Raw genomic sequence first — 17745 nt, 5'->3', positions numbered from 1 at the left:
GGAGGGATATGAAGGAGAGCGGGGCATAAAGCCCCTAAGAAGGTCAAACAGAAGGTGGGCCAGGCTCGGGGGGTCACTATTCATGGATTCCCAAGCTGGGGTGACAGAAGGGGAATGCAAGCGAGACAGGGATTTCCACACATGGGGGTCAAATGGGCAGGTAAATATACAAGAGGTGAGTTACGGAATAGGAAATGCACCCCTTCATTGGTGGAGGCGTTGGTGTGGCCCGGAAGGGAAAACAACAGTACACTATTGTTATTTCTTTCTTTGCAGTAGGTGGTCATGTGTGAGGAGGCAGACTCAGGCAAGGTTAGTGCAGCTCAGAGACCCTAGGAAGAAGAGAAGGTGGGGCCCCTTGCAGCTAGCCGGATGACAGTCAGGGACACATTTTCAGCTATATAGGGAGGAGCAAAGGAAGCTCGCCTAGTGCCACGAGATGGAGACTTCCATGCAACCTCCAACTTCATGGTACTAGGGGTCTGACGTCCTGCACCAGGTGAGTGGTGAAAAAGGCAGAGTATGGCAACACGACAGGCATTTCCACTGGATACGGTGGTGTGTGAGGTAGCATATGCACCACAGACGTTACAGGCTGGCCTATCATGGGAGAGTGGAGATGTTGGAGGGGGTGCCACTATGCTGGATTATGAGGAAGTGAGCTTGGAGGGAGGATAATTGAGAGGATGAGGATGTCCAGGGTGCAGAAACTGCGTGAGTGAAAGCGAAAGGGAGAATGGTAGGGGGATTTTCATGAGAATGTCTCTTATATGTTGTAGGTTACGGGTGCTGCAAGGAGGCCTGGCAGACACCGGGATGCATTGCAACAAGGGCAACTGGTGAGGGGGCGGGCTCCACACCGGCCACCTACCTTGGTGCCAGGTAAGACTAAAGTATAGGAACATGCATAGACAAGATGGTGTCGGTTGTAGCGGAGATGAAGGAGTCAACAGGACGCGGGGAGGCCCAATCCCAAAAATGAATGTATGTGCTAGATACAGGAGTGGGCAGACAGGACAGGGTTCCACAAGCAGGCAGTCTAGTGGTGGTGGGGATGAAGGTAGCTACAGCATCGACAGAGACCAGAAGTAAACAGAGATCAGACCGAAAAGGGACAGGTGGGAATGGACTGGTAGAGGGATCAATGGGGGGACAAAACAGAGAGAGGAATGTGAAAAACATTTTTACAGCCAGTGGACTTTCTATAGTGTACTGCCCCTTTCAGGGATGCTGCATCCGGGATTCAGTGGGAGCAAAACACAATAGAATGCGGGCTTAGGGACTAGGAACATACAGATTGGAGCATGTTGGAACTTTAGCAAAGATCTCTGCTCATGATAGTGCTGTAAATTTTGCCATAAGTGTTCCAGGTGTTCAGGTAGACATGAATTGGTCAACTGCTAAAGGGCGGGTGGCACTGCGGGAGGGGTGACTGGTCAATGGCAGCAGCAGGGAGGCAGTGGGGACAGCAGACTAGTGGATCTCGCAATTTCAGGGAGGAAGGAAACATTCACGGTCCTAGGTGAAAGAGCTCCTTCTCAAGTTAAGCTGCAGAGGATATGTTTTTGGCTTGAACAGTACGAACAGACAGAGGTGGCAAGGATCTTGTCCAGCAGGTTTACATAGGGGTTTCAGTTGAGATACATGGGACCACAGATAAGCCAGTGGGCAGAAAATCTGAAATCGGTGAACGCGCACAAGTGGTGCAGGTTAAATTGAACAAAGGGGTGCAGGAGGGAGGCATGGCAGGACCTTTTCTGGATTGGCCGATGCAGAATTTAATTACCTGTCCCATTGGGGTGGTTCCCAAAAAAGAGAAGGGTCAATTTTGCTTGATTCAGCACCTCTCCTGACCAGAAGGGCAATCAGTGAATGACTTAATACCTTAGGAGCAAGAATTTGTGTCTTACGCTTCAGTAGATGTGGCCCTAGCTATGCTGGAAGAAGTTGGACGGAGCACTCATGGCAAATATCGGCATCGTTTCGGCCTTCTGTTTGCTGCTGGTACAGCCCACCAACTTTGAATTGCTCAGCCTACAATTTGAAGGGAGGTGGTACGTTGACAAAGCACTACCCTTGGGTTGTTCCATCACCTATGCTCTGTTTGAATGCTTTAGTACATTCCTTCAGTGACTCTTCACAAAATAGACAGGGCACTGATATATCCCACAATTTGGATGATTTTTTCTTGGTTCGCACACCGGGTTCAGCACAGTGTCCGGACTTGCTTGAAAGATTTTGAGTCATCATGGAGGACTTGGATGTGCCTCTGCACCAGAGAAGACAGTGGACCCCAGTACAGTCTTAGCCTTTTTAGGTATTGAGATTGATTCTGACACAATGATGGCTCGATTACCAAGGGGCAAGCAGTTGGCCATGGGGCTGCTCCTTGATGGGATGTTGAGAAAAAACAAGGTGACTGTTAAGGAAATACAGGTACTCCTGGGTCATCTGAACTTTGTGTGCAGGATGGTGAGAGCAGTGTGGACATTTGCAGGTGCCTCCGTTTGGCTCTTCCAGGACACAAATTGCCACATCGTCATATGTGCTTTTCATCAGGCATGAAAGAGGATCAATGCATGTGCCAGCATTTTCTTATAGGATTTCTTTGAGGACATGGCAAGAGGTAGAATGGGATGCCCACATATTTTCAGTAAAGGTAATTGACAAGGCCTTTGGTTTATATTGGCACAGTAAACGGTGTGCAGAGCAGTGGCCCACAGATTGGAAGTGGGGAGGTCGTAGCGTCGTATTCTTGGAGTTTTTGCCTCTGGTCGTTGCAGTGACAATCTGGGCAGAGAAGTTGGCCCACAATAGAGTGGTGTTCAGAATAGTCAATATTTTGTTGCTGGTAGTGGTAAACATGCAGTTTGCTAGGGATCCCCAAGTTCTTAAGCTTCTGCAGGTGTTTGCTTTAGGGTTGTTTGAGGTACGACATAGCTTTTAGGGCTAGGCACATGCCAGGTGTAAACAATGAAATTACAGATACTTTAGGGCATATTTATACTCCGTTTGCGCCGAAATTGCGTCATTTTTTTTGACGAAATTTCGACGCAAAACTAACTCCATATTTATACTTTGGCGTTAGACGCGTCTAGCGCCAAAGTCCATGGAGTTAGCGTCATTTTCTTGCGTGGACACCTACTTTGCGTTAATTATATGCAAGGTAGGCGTTCCCGTCTAAAAAATGGACTCCGAGGCATGTGCGTGGGATTTATACTCCCGGGCAAAAATCACGCCCGGGAGTGGGCGGGTCCAAAAAAATTACGTACGGCCGCTTTTGCGCCGTTTTTTAGCGCCTGCAAAAGGCAGGCGTTAAGGGACCTGTGGGCTCTGAAGGAGCCCAGAGGTGCCCCCCCATGCCCCCAGGGACACCCCCTGTCACCCATGCCCACCCCAGGAGGACACCCAAGGCTGGAGGGACCCATCCCAGGGACATTAAGCTAAGTTCAGGTAAGTGTTTTTTTAAAAATAAATTTGTGGCATAGGGGGGCCTGATTTGTGCCCCCCTACATGCCACTATGCCCAATGACCATGCCCAGGGGACAGAGGTCCCCTGGGCATGGCCATTGGGCAAGGGGGCATGACTCCTGTCTTTGCTAAGACAGGAGTCATTTCTATGGGGGTTGGGAGTGAAAAAAAATGGCGCAAATCGGGTTGAGGCGAAAAAATTGCCTCAAGCTGACTTGCCCCATTTCTTGACGCCCAAGCTCCATATCCCCCTACGCGGCGCTGCCTGGTGTACGTCGTTTTTTTTAACGCACACCAGACGGCACCGGCGGCTAACGTCATTCAATAAATACGGCGCCCGCATGGCGCTTCAGAATGGCGTTAGCCGGCGCTAATTTTTTTGACGCAAAACTGCGTTGGCGCAGTTTTGCGTCAAAAAGTATAAATATGGGCCTTTGTCTCATTCACAGTGGGAGCAATTCGATGGGCTGGCCACAGATGTAGAGGCTGACAAGACCCAGATGCCACCAGATTTATGCAAGATAGGTGACAGAGGATGCTTCAGCTGGTGGTAAACTTGTTAGCAGTTTCCACAAGGGAAGCGTGTGATCGGGCCTGAACTGAATTTTTACAAAATGGGGCATGCAGGTAATGGGATGAGTGGGCTAGGGTGGAGGATGTGGTGCAATATCTTTTAAGATTGATCGGGAAAGGACAATTGAGAGTCACCATTATGGGGAAACAAATGGGAATAGCATTTATGGGGAAACTCCTGTGGGGATATGCATTGTGGGTGGGTGAAATGGGTAGCAGAATGTTGGAGATATGGGCTAGGGATTTAGGTCCTTTGGCATCAGCCAGGAGACCAGTGGCATTGGACCTATTGGGGGCAGTGATTGGGCAGTTGGCCAACATAAGCTGGGATCAGATGCACTACTTTTTAGCACGTTGATGTCTTGGAAGTTTTTCGGGGCATTTAGGGTGTCAGAACTGGTGTGGGGTAAATAGGGGTGAGGTTTGCTAGGGGAAGACACACAATAGACACCAAGGGGTGTCTAGGTTTGGCTCTGCTGGTCCAAGACTGATCAAAGGGGGCAGGGTAAAGAGTTTAATCTGCAACAGTGTCCCATCCCTGGCTTCTGCCGGTTCATTGGGGGATGACATGGCATTCCAGGTGTATAGATGTCTTCCTACATGGTGATCATAAGTCAGGTACAGCTGTCCAGTTACTGACCATCTTAAGGAAGGCAGTGAAGACATTGGGGTTGGATCCCTCTGCGTTTTGTACCTATTCCTTTAGAATAGGCCTAGCTGCGGAAGTGGGGAAAAGGGGATCGAGCGGGGATCATATCATGAGCGAAGGGAGATGCGCATCAGGATGTTTCCAGTGATATAACAGACAGGGGGAGAAGTGATTGGGATAATTTTTCCACTTTGTTGTTTTTTCTTTGCAGGTTCAGTTCCTCAACCACAGGTTCCTGGTTTATCAATATTGCTGGTGGGATATTGTTTTGTTAAGCGGGCAAACAAACAAGCAAGGAGGAACAGCCAAGGAGCCAACCTGGGCCTCAATCCCGAAATGTGCCCTGTTGTCTGTCCGGGAAACGGAGGGATGCAATGGAGGGAACTGTTGTCTTGCTTTAATAGGTTGATGGTGAGTGGACAGTACCCGGATATACTGTTAATGAGAATGACATAGTCTGTGAGAAAGGGTTAGACATACTGAAAAGGATGCAGAACAACCTCAAAAAATTCAGAGGCAATGGGCTGGGTGACACATAGGGGCATATTTATACGCTGTTTGCGCCGGATTTGCGTGGTTTTTTTTTACGCAAATCCGACGCAAAGCTAACTCCATATTTATACTTTGGCGTTAGACCCGTCTAGCGCCAAAGATCTTGGAGTTTGCGTCATTTTTTAGCGTGGAAACCTACCTTGCGTTAATGATATGCAAGGTAGGCGTTCCCTTCTAAAAAATGACTCTAAGGCATGTGCGCCTTATTTAAACTCCCGTGCAAAAATGACGCACGGGAGTGGGCGGGCCTTAAAAAAGGACGTCCAGCCGCTTTTGCGTCATTTTTTAACGCCTGGTCAGGGCAGGAGTTAAGGGACCTGTGGGCTCGGAAGGAGCCCAGAGGTGCCCTCCCATGCCCCCAGAGACACCCCCTGCCACCCTTCCCACCCCAGGAGGACGCCCAAGGATGGAGGGACCCATCCCAGGGAACTTAAGGTAAGTTCAGGTAAGTATTTTTTTTTTTTTTTTGTGGCATGGGGGGCCTGATTTGTGCCCCCCTACATGCCACTATGCCCAATGACCATGCCCAGGGGACATAAGTCCCCTGGGCATGGCCATTGGGCAAGGGGGCATGACTCCTGTCTGTGCTAAGACAGGAGTCATTTCAATGGGGGTTGGGCGTCAAAATAAATGGCGCAAATCGGGTTGAGGCCAAAATTTTGCCTCAGACCTGACTTGCCCCATTTTTTGACGCCCAAGCTCCATTTTCCCCTACGCCTGCGCTGCCTGGTGTGAGTCATTTTTTTTGACGCACACCAGTCAGCTGCGCGGCTAACGTCATTCAATAAATAAGGCGTCCGCATGGTGCTTTGGAATGGCGTTAGCCGGCGTTAAAATTTTTGACGCACAACTGCGTTGGCGCAGTTGTGCGTCAAAAAGTTTAAATATGGCCCATAGTCTGGACAGCTTTTGTTCCGTGGAGGATTTGGCGAAGGGCCAAGCAGCCAGCTGTAATTGAAACGGCAAGACACAAACTTAATAAGGAGATGCATGGTTTCTGTACAGAAAAATGCATTACTACATTGGAGCATTCTGATTTAAGTTATGAAGATCTGGAATTTTTTAGACGTGATGGTGTGCACTTATTGTTTGTTGGTATGGAGCTGTAGCTATTTCAGGTCAGGCTCCATTGTTAGTTAAGCGGTCATTAGAGTCAAGCCCAGTTGGGGGGAGACAGAAAAAGTCGAGGGGTCTTTTTCTAGTGACAGGTCATGTTGCCCTGGTTTAAAGAAGTTTAGGATTGTTGAAAGCAGCAGTCCAGGTAGATAAGGAATGGTAAACAAGAGCACTCCTGGATGAGATAGAAAGTGAAAGGCTCTGTCAGAAATTATATCAGTTACATGTTCACAGTTACAATAAAGTGGAAATGAATTTTAAACCTAGCAATCACGCAAATCAGGGTGAGAGAAATACAGTATTGCACTGGCAAAGTGGGAAGGAAGTGGGAGGGGAGGGCAGGGGTGTGGGGTGGTGGGTGAGTAACATAGATGAAATGCTTGTATAGTAAGAGTTAGTTTTGTGAGGCAAAGGCCCAGTTTTTATATTGTTAAGTGTACCTGTTTTCAACAAAGCAATCTTTTTCACACTAGCCTGATGTCAGTAGTTGGTGTGCTCCCCTCTTTCCCAAAGTACAAACTTGACATTAAAGCGTGCTATACAAAAAATGTAAATGACAGACTCCAAGGAACAGATCCCCTTACTCAAAAATGCCATCTCGGAGTTCAACAATCATTTTCAGACAAAAGCCTCGTTGGTTTGATAAACGTTTACAGGATTTTATGATTTGAAAACAAACACTAAATGCAAAAATAGGCAAATGTGCTCTGTGACATGACCTGCACTTAATCTTCCATAAAATCCATAGCGCTATAAAGGCATCTCTCATGTGTACTATGCCGTATTGTGGAATGACTGGGTCTACTGATCAACACAAAATAATGTTTTTGTGCATTCAGGTATCATTCAAAGTGTGGCAGCAAGTCCCTTATTCAAATATAAATGATACTAGACTGAGGAATAACTTCATGACAAATAGTTCTGTGTGCAAACACCGAGGGGACCCGTAAAGGCCATGACCTATAAACATAGGTGGAATAATAACACATGTAAGACGCAAGGAAGAAAAACTCAAACAAAACCAAAATGTATTAGTTTATGTATCGGAAGTGCATGTGCATGCTCTGAAATGTCCTGCACAAAGAAAACAGAATAGATAGAAGCATTTAATATTCCTAGTAATACAAAGTAGAAGCAAGATCAGCAAATGAGGTAACAATTTAACCAAAGTGTACACTCAATTGTCATCCTTGTTGAGATCGGCCATAGACTTGGTATTGAGTTCCACAATGTATCTAAGCTCCATTCTCCTGACGGATACAATTCTGTGACCCCATCTTGTATTCTTAAGTACCCTATCAATGGCAAAGTAACTCCAGACCTCATTTTTACCACTGTGTCTCTCTGCAAAATATTGTGCAATTGGGTAGTGGTGGTCTATGTGATGAAAGGTAGTCTGATGCCTCACACTGGAATGCTGCAATAAGGGAACTTCACTAGCAAACTCAGGAGTCTGCACCATTCTGTGTACCAGAAGGCGTTAATATATGTATATAATTTAGGTTAGGGTTTTGGGTTATTGTTGTGGTACAGGTTGAATTAGAATGCCACTTTAATTATATGAATTGTGGCTTTAGGAAATGGTCAGTCAAAATTAAGGTATCTCAAAGATGGTAGTGTAGATAATGATATATTCATTCATCATGGTGTTGGAGTTGAACTATAGGTAAGTAGTTTAAATTGACTTTACACTGTTATGACATGGCTAATACAAAAAAGCACTATAAGGAGAAATGAGACACAAGATGGGATAAGTGAATTAAAACATACTTTCTCATAAATTCAACATGCCCTGAAAAAATAGAATAAAATAAAGACATAAAATACATTGTCAGTGAGAATTAGAATGCATTTAGTATACTCATCCCAAAAAATAAACAGAGGTTTGATTCATCATTTCTATCAGATTACATTTAATTGCGAAATTATAATTGCTGCATGTATAATTATGAAGGCAGAGTATGATAAAATATGCAAGGACATTCACAGTCACAGTACTTGTGTGTAAATAAATTGCAGACTTTGCAACTTGTGAATCATGCTTGTTGAATCCTGCCATGATTCAATTACATATTAGGGTCAAAGGAAACAATTAATACTTCAGACCAGCTGCTCACCCATACATTACTATTACTAATAATTTGTGAAAGGTCTTACGAGGGGTAACAAGTCACCTCCGGAAACAAACATTCCTCACTTTTAAATAATTTAGCCCCCAAAAATTCAGGAAAAAAACATGAAAGAAGATATAAACAATGTCACCTCAGTTTGGACCCAGCCACATGCAAATCAGTCTTGAACCTGCTTCCATAGGAACAGTTCTTGGCAGACCAGGACCTTCCTGAACCGGAACACCAGCAACCCAAGAATGGTTTCCCACTGAAAGGGGCTCTTCTGTTGGGTGTAGCTTGGTTCCAATGGCATAGGGAGCAAGAGTCCCGCATCTGGGCATACCTTGAGCCTCTTAGGGCAGTACATCAAACACAAAGAAGGTAATGATAGGCTGCTTTTAATAATTCTAACCACTGGCAATCGCTCAGGGTAGCATTCAAACCCATCATTCTTCTGCCCACTTCTTCAGCTCTCAACCCATGCTGGCATACCTGAGGCAGCATTGTGTCATTGCAGGCTCCCTTCTGCCATGCGGCAAAGGTACCTGCATTACAGGCAGAATTGTTTTTGTGCAGGAAGGAACACCTATGAGGCAATTTCCTCTTTCAAAGTGTGATGCACAGTGCACCACACTTAGAAAGAGGAAAAGACAATGAGAAATAATCATATTTCTCCTGATTACAACTCTCTGTGGTAGACGCACCACTTTGGCGCAATCCCAGGTTCACTTCTTTTAGTTAATCTGGAATTGCATCAAATTCAATGTGTGGAATGAATGGGAATTCCCATGCTTCACCTTCGACACCAAAATATAGTGTAAGCTACTGTACTGATATGCATTTCTTTATAGTCATACAAGGCGGCACAAGTAGCTTCTTGCATGGCTTTGTAAATCCCATTTAAGGACTAGCATTGCCTTTGAACAACTTACATTATGCAAGGACAACAATAGTTCTTAATACGTCTTAGCCTAAATATTCCAGAGATAGTTCCAGGAAGTGCCATCTTTCGAGGTTGACCTGCATAGCGATCAAACTTTCATGTAGGAACAGGGCAACTGAGACTATGCTTGGGCTGAGGCAGAGAGACAGGCCTGTTTGATTTTAAGGTAAAACTATTGCTCAAAAGGGACAGTCATAAGATATACATTAGTTAAGCTTGGCTGTGTCTATAACTATTGAGAGTAACTGTAAATAACGGGGAACATCCTTTTTTACGATTTTTTTTCCCCGAAAGTCGTGGTTAACGAAAGCGCAACAACGCTTTTTTTAACCACGACTCCGTTTTTTTGTGCCTTAACTACGTATGTTCTGAACAACGAACATGCGTGGTTAAGGTACAAAGAAGTGAATTGGCGAAGGTATGTGGTGGGTTTAGCTTTTGGGGAGGGGTGGGGGGTCAGGGGGTTTTAGGTTTTGGGGTGGGGTTGGTGGGTGGGGCGTTTTTGGTTTTGGGGAGTAGGTGGGGGGTCAGGGGGTTTTAGGTTTTAGGGTGGGGTTGGGGGGGTGGGGCGTTTTTGGTTTTGGGGAGTGGGTGGGGGGTCAGGGCGTTTTAGGTTTTAGGGTGGGGTTGGGGGGGTGGGGCGTTTTTGGTTTTGGGGAGTGGGTGGGGGGTCAGGGGGTTTTAGGTTTTGGGGTGGGGTTGGGGGGGTGGGGCGTTTTTGGTTTTGGGGAGTGAGTGGGGGTCAGAGGGTTTTAGGTTTTAGGGTGGGGTTGGGGGGGTGGGGCGTTTTTGGTTTTGGGGAGTGGGTGGAGGGTCAGGGGGTTTTAGGTTTTGGGGTGGGGTTGGGGGGGTGGGGCGTTTTTGGTTTTGGGGAGTGGGTGGGGGTCAGGAGGTTTTAGGTTTTGGGGTGGGGTTGGTGGGGTGGGGCATTTTTGTTTTTGGGGAGTGGGTGGGGGGTCAGAGGGTTTTAGGTTTTGGGGTGGGGTTGGGGGGGTGGGGTGAGGGATGTAGGGTGAATGGTGCCTATTGCTAATGATTTTATCAGGAATGCCTTTACAACGAAATATCGTTGTTAAGGCATTCGTGGTAAAATCATTAGTAGTAGCAACGAGGTCGGTGTTCCCACCTCGTTGTTAAGGCAGTAGTTGTGTTTGAAGTCGTTGTTTAGTCGTACAGTCGTAAATAACATGTGTAAAGGCCTGGGAGAAAATGGCAAATAGGCTTGACAATTTTCTATCTAGATGGACATTTTAACCATGGTTTGAAATAGGTAAGCCCAATATCTCCCCATCTGTTCAATTAGTACATAAACTCCACTTCACAGTTTACTAATTTTGAGGACACTTATAATTAAAGTACATTTTGACCTAGCCCTTTTGGGAAGTGAATGGTCGGAATAAAGAACTATTGAAAACAAATGTGAAAAAATAATTTGTCATATTGCAGTTTTATTCCAACCCTTTGTAATTGAGAGCTCTGCCCTATCTAGGCTCTTAAAGGTAATAACCCTGTGTATTACTCTAAATAGCAATCCCCTAATAAAGCCACAGGTGAAAATAATAATACAGATTGTCGCGACTTAGGGGCTAAAGGAGCGGTCTACATTCCATCATTCAGAGGCTGGTCAATAGGGTGCCGTCAAAGCTGTAGGCATTCAGTGCAGGATATTCTATTATACTCCTGTCTTTAGCTCCACTTTACAGGTTCCCTTGAGTCACATCAGGGTAGTGTTTTATGCTTTGCTTTGTAGCAATAAGGCCTAGCTATCAAAGCCTGCATGTGGCAGATAGAGCATGGAGTTATTGTGTACCATAGTCACCAAGGTGGATTGCAACATGTACAGCCTCTACATCCTAAAATGCAGGCCTTTATGGTCTGAAAGCGTTCAACAACACAGCCTCAGATGAAGGCATTCCTGGGCCTTGTTGGATATTACTAGAAATTTGTTAAGATGGACTGCAGTATTGTGATCCCCCTGCTAAAGCTTACTTCCAAGAAGCAGCCCAAAAAAGTTATCTGGAAAGAGGAATATCAAAAGGGCTTTGGTGTCTTGAAGGAGACACTGTGCACTGTATCAATCCTCAAGGTGCCTGACTTTAGCAAGAGGTTTGTTCTCTAGACAAAAGCTTCAGAGCATGGGTTAAGGGCAGTACTATCACAACTAAATGACATTGCTCAGAACCAGCCAGTAACCTCTATTAGTAGGTGCATATTCACTAGACAGTAGCATTGGTATGTCATTAAGAGGAAGGCCTTTGCTGTACCTTGGTCCCTAAAGAACTGAAGCTTGACCTGTTTGAGACTCATTTCAGAGTTCAACCAGACAACAAACTTCTCAGATGGCTGAAAGTAATGAGAGAAAAGAATCTAAACACTTATGAGGTGATCCATTTCCCTACAGGGGCAAGACTTTACAGTTGAGCACAGACCTGGAACTGTCCACATCAATGCAGATGGCCTTTCCAGATCTGCTTAAATGATTGGAACTGCCAATGGAATGGCTTATTTGCTTCTCATATTTCATCTGGGACAGCAGTGTGAAACAGTGCTTCTTTTGGGTGGTCAGCACCAACTTTGTGGACTGATGGAGATGGATTTTAAACTGTGCGTACTAGGATACAGCTGTTCAGTCCCCAGTTTATGTGTTCTGACCCCTAAACCATGGTGAAATTGGCTAAACCCTAACTATCTTATTTAAATCTTGAGTAAGGCAAAAGTATATGGTGTAGGAAAATTCACTGATAGCATAGAATGTCAGAGGCGCTACAGATATATGAGAACCATTTTTGTAGATATTTATTACAAATCCCAATTGAATGGTGAAAGTGGATATTTGTTAAATACAGAGAAAAAGTAATTTTTAAAATGTTACACTGTGCTTGCCTGAAACTCCCACAGCTAATTAGAATTAGAATTAGCCTGCCTGCAGCTGAGCTATTTGTGACTCCTTGATAACATGTGCAATAATGCTCTTAGGGTAGAGTCAATGTCTTGGACCTGACAGGATGGTTTGAGTGAGGAATGTGATACATTCTACCCTAGACATGGTAATTAATGGAGCTCGGGAAACTTCATTAAATGGACTAGGACCAGGAGGAACTCTGTCATTTTATAGTGTAGCGATAAGTGAAACCTGGAGAAGAGGGGTCTTGTGATTCCAGGATACATTTTACCCTTCATGGCTCTAGTCTCAGTAGCGGAGGCTTCTGGCCCCTAAATCATTTTAGAATTGGTTAAGCTGAAGGGGACTGGTCATAACCTTAGAAACCCCTAGTTATGCTACAAGCTCCCTCAAGGACAAAATGGTTTGCCATGTTGGATTTTACTTAGAATGGGGCACAGTGGGATAGTTTGTAGTGAGGAAACAAAATGTACTGCAGACATGAAAAGAGTTGCCCTTGGGAAGTTTTTTCCATTGGGGAAGAAGTGTCCTGGAGTCACCACCACCTACTAACTAGTGAATAGAACAAAAGTAGCACCTCACCCCCAAGCTCCTCAGAACACTTTCTGGACCTGTAGCAGAAAAGAAGAGGACTGACCTGCTGTCTGTGACCTGTGCATAGACTTGAGTAGCTGGCCCTTCTCTTAATTTTACCTAGGGCTAAGAATGGACCTCAAGGGTCAGTTGGCTGACCTGCTGTGTGGTTACTGGGACATCAAATTATGCAAGAGACCTTTTTTATCTGGCTATATCAGTTGACCAGTTATAACCTGACCTGGACAGGAACTTGATGGTAGACTCTATTGAAGTGAATCCTGGCTTCTAGATGTTGCTCTTGAAGCCCTGGGAGCCTTACATTTGACCAAGAGAAACTGTTTCACAAAGTCAGAAGAGCTAGAACTGAGAAAAGCTTTGGACTTTCATTACCTTTGCAGATTCCGCAGAGCCATGCAGAACAGTTGTAGGGAAGGACCACTTTTTGTTTAATGACCCCACAAGTTTTGGACAGATGCTAATGTCTCTTTGACTTTGTAGTGCACTGGGCCTTCCTGTCCAGGCCCCAGTGCTTGTGCCCTGACCCCCAAAGCCCATGTACAAAAGGCTAATGCCTGACTGACTTCGTTTACTTGCCCATGAGTCCTAGTATATGGAACAAGAAGTACCCAGGGCTAATAAGCTAAGTGTCACTAGTGGGTCTAAGTACCTAACTGTGTCACCGTCACAGTGACAAAGATGAAAACGTGGCTCTAGGTCTGCTACTTCAGCCTTGCCCGGCAGCGTGAAATATATTAATGCCAAAATAGCCAGGTCAAACCCTTCTTTTTTAATGCAGCAAGGCTGGTGGTTCTATTGGTTAACATAGAGTTTGCTAGCCACTACGCTAAGTGCTAACTTGTGAACAACAAAGGTTAATACTTCAAGGTATCAAACTAACCATTACAATAAACCCAATTCATTGCTGAGGTGGGATTTAGGGTAACCTTTACTAGAAAGGTAACTTTAGAAAGCCACCACTTTGTTGCCCAAACCTCTGGTAGTCTTAACTGTCCATTGCCGCAGTTGTCACCAGAGACAACATGCTGCTGCCCCTGCTAGGAAGTGTGAAGCGCTGCCAAGAACAGTTACGTGTCATAGGAAGGGTTACTGTTTGGTGGCCAAACCCCCATAAAATGGGAAGGGTTGCTTCACCTAGACTATTTTCCCATTGGCTAGTCAGTCCTCTCCTCCACAAATGTTAAGATGGCATAAAAGTGGCACCCCTGACAGACAGTCATCAGTTCATTAATGGACCAGAAAGAAGACAAAAAAAGGATTGACCTGTAACTCCCTGGAGCCAGCAAAGAAAGGCTGTACCAATGGCTGAACTATACCCTCTGCATCCAATGGACCAGTAGGTAAGATTGTGCCTGCTGTGTCCACTCATGGAAAAGAGCTCCACTTGTTCCAGGATTGAGAAGTGTCCCTAAGGTCTAGTTGGCTAACCTCCTGTTAAGGTTTAAGGTTCAGGACCACCAAAAGCTAAGGTCCTTGATGGTTGCCATGTCCATGGGACCTGTAGCCAAATTCAAAGTAAACCCTGGTCCCCTGGAAGAAAAGGTTAAGTTAAGTGTAAGTAACCATTGCGACTGGGGTAACCAGGAGACCAGTTAACTAGAGGCAACAGAAGCTTTACTGGACTCCCCTGCTGCATCATGGGATATCAGGTCCTGAGGATAGTGGCAATCCCTGATGCTGGTGGATACCAGGGTGGCCCCAGGAACACTCACTGCATATCTTCAGCAACCACAGCAGCCTGTAACCCCAGCATCAGGACCACTTTTTGACTGGACCATGGCAAAGGAGAAGAGCCCACTGAGAACGTTGAGACTGCTGGACCTGACAGGTAACTGTCCCTACAGACCTAAATGTTCTCTGTGACTGGTTGCAAATCCATTGTGGCCCCTCTAAGTGAAGAGAAGTAGCTATTCGAAACAGTTGACTAAAAATTGCTAAACTGCTTGCAATGATTACTAGGACCAACAACCACCCGCATGCCAAGAACCTCAGAATTATCATTGACAACAAACTCAACATGACCGCCAAAGTCAATGATGTCACCACGCATACTTCCATACCCTGGTAATGCTGAGGAAGATTTTCAAATTACACCAAATCAGAACCCACAAAACTGCCATACACGACTTGGTCATAAACAAGATGGACTATGGGAACACCCTTTATACCGGGATCAACAGAAACTCACTAGAAGGCTGCAGACCTTTCAGAAATAGGTGGCTAGAATTACCCTCACCCTACCATGAGGCACTCACATCACAACACACCTTAAGAAGCTCCACTAGCTCCCAGTTTAGAAACGTACATGATTCAAACCACATCACATAACATAACATAATAAAGTTAACATCACATGATATAACATGACATCACATAACATATAACAATGATTTACTACATAGTAAATACTTTATGTATTTCTTTATTATTTATTATTCTTCAAACAATTATCATTAAATTATATTAAATATGATTATTAATAAGCAGTAGTTTATTTTCGATGGATATATAATACATAATATAACATGACATAATATAACATATGGCATAACTATTTATTAAATTTACTTATCACTGAAAAATCATATTGCCAGTTTCCTTCCCTGGGTTTTTGTATTTTTGGTGTCTATTTTAAGATAAAAAAACAACTTATTTTCATAAATTGGTGTTGGATTTTTATTATGTTGTGTTTCTTACTAATTTACAATTGTGTTACTTCTAAATGCTTCACACCTGTTCCTTTGATTACGCCTTACTTATCATTTTCAGAGCTACAAAGGACTGAACTAAGGGATTTATTAAAAAAACCTAACTGGACCTGATAAAGATCATGACATTATTGCATTGTGAAGTCCTGCAACCACACCACATAATAATTCACTTTCCTTCAAAAGGTATTTGATTTTGATAGCACTTAGCTGTATACATTTTCATGTGCACCCCGCTGGAAGATTTTTAGCTCCAAGAAAAAAGAGTTTAAGGAGAAGGTGCAAAGGGTATCTGACTAACAAGAAGACTTTGTTGCACACACAATTTTAATTTTTCCATTCAGAAGTCTTACTGACAAAATCAACAGATTCAGCAGGACCTCGTCTGACGGCCATTTGATTTTGAGAGCACTTTCCTGGACATAGGGGGTTATTACAACTTTGGAGGAGGTGTTATTCCGTCCCAAAAGTGGCGGTAAAGTGACAGATATACCACCAGCCGTATTACGAGTTCCATAGGATTTAATGGACTCGTAATACGGCTGGTGGTATATCCGTCACTTTACCGCCACTTTTGGGACGGATTAACACCTCCTCCAAAGTTGTAATAACCCTCATAGTCTTCAACCTTGTCTAACAGGGGATTTCAACTTCCATAAAATAAAGGCAAACAGCCTGATTTAGATTATGGCAGATGGGTTACTCCATCACAATATGATGGGATATCCCATTCTCCACATTACAAGTGTACTATATCCAATGGCTCTTGTAATAACACAGACTGGATATCGGTCATGTTCTGACGGACTAATCCAAACACTAAACTCTCAATCAACCTGTACATCGGAATATAGAAACTTTGGGGCATATTTATACTCTGTTTGCGCCGGAATTGCGTCATTTTTTTTGACGCAATTTCGACGCAAAACTAACTCCATATTTATACTTTGGCGTTAGACGCGTCTAGCGCCAAAGTCCATGGAGTTTGCGTCATTTTTTGGCGTGGACACCTACTTTGCGTTAATTATATGCAAGGTAGGCGTTCACGTCTAAAAAATCGACTCCGAGGCATGTGCGTCGGATTTATACTCCCGGGCAAAATTCACGCCCGGGAGTGGGCAGGTCAAAAAAAATGACGTACGGCCGCTTTTGCGCCGTTTTTGAGCGCCTGCAAAAGGCAGGCGTTAAGGGACCTGTGGGCTCTGAAGGAGCCCAGAGGTGCCCTCCCATGCCCCCAGGGACACCCCCTGTCACCCTTGCCCACCCCAGGAGGACACCCAAGGCTGGAGGGACCCATCCCAGGGACATTAAGGTAAGTTCAGGTAAGTATTTATTTTTGTTTTTTTTTGTGGCATAGGGGGGCCTGATTTGTGCCCCCCTACATGCCACTATGCCCAATGACCATGCCCAGGGGACAGAAGTCCCCTGGGCATGGCCATTGGGCAAGGGGGCATGACTCCTGTCTTTGCTAAGACAGGAGTCATTTCTATGGGGGTTGGGAGTGAAAAAAAATGGCGCAAATCGGGTTGAGGCGAAAAAATTGCCTCAACCTGACTTGCCCCATTTCTTGACGCCCAAGCCCCATATCCCCCTACGCCGGCGCTGCCTGGTGTACGTCGTTTTTTTAAACGCACACCAGACGGCGACGGCGGCTAACGCCGGCTAACGTCATTCAATAAATACGGCGCCCGCATGGCGCTTCAGAATGGCTAAATGCCAGTATACTGTGAAGAGCGACTATTGAAGCTTTACTTTACCTTGCTGAGATTTGCAGTGTTTAATTTGTAAAAATAAATAGGTGTTGGGCCCAAAGATTTTTTCAAAAACCCGCATTGATGATTACCGTCCACTGTCTGACTCGCCCAACAGTTTCTGACTACTATGGACCACTAAACATGCTTTCTAAACTCTCCCTGCTTTTACATCTACTTCATCCCAAGTACATGGCCTCCGTTCCTAATAACATCTCACACCTACCCTTTCCAAATCCATTTAAACTAATCTACCCCTATTTAAAACACTTGAGTAAATGCATGCCATCTCAAGAGCACAAACTTAACACAACTAATCCTACAAGGAAATGGAAACACATACTACTGATCTATTACCTATTGACGTCTAACTTG

The sequence above is a fragment of the Pleurodeles waltl genome, chromosome 1_2 (assembly GCF_031143425.1).
Source record: "Pleurodeles waltl isolate 20211129_DDA chromosome 1_2, aPleWal1.hap1.20221129, whole genome shotgun sequence".
Classification (NCBI taxonomy): Eukaryota; Metazoa; Chordata; class Amphibia; order Caudata; family Salamandridae; genus Pleurodeles; species Pleurodeles waltl.
Note: the sequence above shows the minus strand (reverse complement) of the source record.